Here is a 3,010-nt window from a genome sequence, read left to right as displayed (position 1 = left end):
TACCAGACTCCCTCTCAAAGGAAATTGTACCGATACCGGTCGCACTATATATATCATCATCGCCCATCTTGATGTGCACTCCAAGATCTTTGTCCTCAAGATCAGAGAACAAATCTTTATCTCTCGTCATGTGAAAAGACGCACCACTGTCCAAGAAAAACATTGATCCCATCACACTTGAAACCAATCATGTGATCAATGAAAAATCAAGCTCAAATTGTGAGGCTAGAGCCTCTCCTGCTGAAGATCAAGCAGCCTGTTTGTTCTTCTTCGTCTGCGGACAATTAGTGGCATAGTGTCTGTGCTAGTGACAGTGAAAACACTTCACCTTGGACATATCCTGCTTCTTGCCTTTCACACCAGACTGAGAAGCTTTCTTGCTCTTCCCTTTCTTTGCTTTGGCAGCCAAAGCACAATTCTCTTCATCAGCTCCCTTTGACGAAGATCCATCCCTGGTACTCTGCCTGATCTCCTCCTGCACAAGATCTGACCATAGTCTTTCCCATCCTGGCAATTTCTCCCGACCATTGACAGAGTCCTGATAGGAATGCCAACTCTTCGGAAGACCAAGGAGAGCCAAGCTCACCAAGTCCTCATCATCGACAGTAACCCCCACACTTCCCAACTCATCTCGACACTGAGTGAACTTCGTGAGATACTTGGGAATACTGTCACCCTTATCGCATTTGATGTTTCTGAGTTTATCTTTGAGCGAAAGCTTCCTCTAATCGCTCTTTCTTTGGAATAATTTTGTTAATGATTTCCACATCAAATATGGAGTAGCCTTTCCATGGAGGCTGGACACAATGTGATCCTTCACGCCCTCCAACAGAATCCTTCGACATTTTGCGGTCTTCTTTTGCCAAACTTCCGCCTTAGCAGCATCAGTAGGCTTCGGGATATCTGTATCTATGAACTACTTCAGCCCGTTATCATCCAATACTACCTCCATCCTGTCCTTCCATGCAATATAGTTTGAGCTGCCCTCAAGAGCATACTCCAATCACAATCCGTTGAAAGACATTGCTGCGTTGTCACCAAGAAAACACTGCTGCAAATTCGAATTCCACCAGCAACCAACTCAACCGCCTCGGATCCAAGATTCGTGAGAGCACAATATTTCTCGTACAGAGATTGACTGTATGGGCAATCAGCGAATATCTCACCTTCCAAAGGAAGGATGAATCCAGAGGCTACCTGGCCCGATTACAGACTCTGCCTGAAGAAATAGAATGTAAACACTTCCTGAATAGTAGATCTGATGATCAACAGCTCTGATACCATCTAGAAATTTTGAATAATTTAACACATATTCAATGGAGATTATCCTGATCATGTACTATTGCGGAATACATACACAATACATAAGCTCCTCTACGTTGATCGTCAATATAGCAGCATCAATAACAATAAAACATCAAGAGTATTCACACATTAACATAGTATGTAACCCAGGGAAATCATCTCGCTAAAAACCTGACACTATCTGTATATTAATGATTGAGACCATGTAACATTACAAAGTACAATGCTTATCACAAGCAATCCAGCACCGGCTCCATCTGTTACACACAATACAGCTCAGATCTGATCTCCAAATCTATTCCACTGCTTGCCTGCCTCTCCAGCTGAATACCTGCTCAAGAACTGATGAGAATGGTTTACCAAACTCATATTTCACCTGCAAAGAATCACTCACACTGTGTTGGACGTGAGCATAGGCTACAATTCTTGATATTAGCCAATTCATTGGCATACTCAATCCCTCTGATTGTGAAAATCATCATGCACAACTATAGTCACAACTGATAACAATCTGATCCTCTAACACCTGTCCCTGCTGAACTGAACATGCACTAACATGCAACTGAGTTAACTGATGTATTCTATAGTTGCATTATGAGTTAATAACTTGTGAATTAATTAATAACTAATTCACCCAACTCATATCTAGTCTATTTGCCAGTTAGACTAAATACAACCAATTTAACAAAGCTAAACTAAACACAACTCCATCAACTGCACCTCTAGTCCACTAAACTCAACTCACTTGAGTTCTAACTGAAGTCCAGCATGCAAATATTAGTCATCCCATAGGTAACCACATATTTCCCTCTGGGATCTGCATGTACCACATCCGTAGCTCATCGTGAACTACTCCAAGAGAATAAGATCAAGTTTAAAGTCCAAATATTATTATGAGACAATAATATTTGACTTTTCTATTTTTGACAGCCAGTCTAAAAATAGACTTTGATCACTCATACTGTGATCACTCACACTGTGGTCACCCACACTATGATCATACCTGCTCGGATCAAAAATAGAACTTGCACCATAATTTTCTTGCGGGCCCACTCAGGTGAAGGCGACTCTTTTCACTAAGCTTCATCATCTTGTTGCAATCTCAACACTTCCACTTGATGAGATACTCTCAAATTGATCAATTTCATAGTTGTCGGGTTCTTCTTTCTGTGACTGCTCCAGGTTCCAATATCATTTTTCCTTCCTCTTTAATTTCTTGCAATATTGTTTGAATTGGGATCTTTTGCAGCTTTTGAATAAGTGGCCATACTTCTTCATCCTTCTTCCATTCATCCCTTGCTTCGTTTATCCAATCTAGTGGGATAATAGAAATAGCACAAAACAATGCTTCCACATCCTCATCCTTGAAGAGTCTTCCCATTCGGTAAGGTCTCCATTTTTTAAGTGCATGTAGTATTGCCAACATTTCCTTTTCATAAATAGCTTGCTTGAGATGTAGCAATAAAAATACCCAATCCCCTACATCAAAACATTTTTCACTACGATGTTGATCTACCTGTTGTTTCGTTTGATTTTGCACCGAAGTGGCATTATCCTTTAAGATTTGGAGAACTTGTTGTTGATGCTCGATGTGATCTTTCACTCCTTAAACCTTTTTCTTCTTGATATGTCCTTCTATCTCTAGAGTTTGAGGAGTGGTAATTTCTTCCAATCCTTTACAAGATATGGTCGGATTCATTTCTTG

This window comes from Pinus tabuliformis, chromosome 1_1 (genome assembly GCF_031772625.1).
Source record: "Pinus tabuliformis cultivar Carrire ecotype Pingquan chromosome 1_1, CPIR1, whole genome shotgun sequence".
NCBI lineage: Eukaryota > Viridiplantae > Streptophyta > Pinopsida > Pinales > Pinaceae > Pinus > Pinus tabuliformis.
This window is presented reverse-complemented; position numbering follows the sequence as displayed.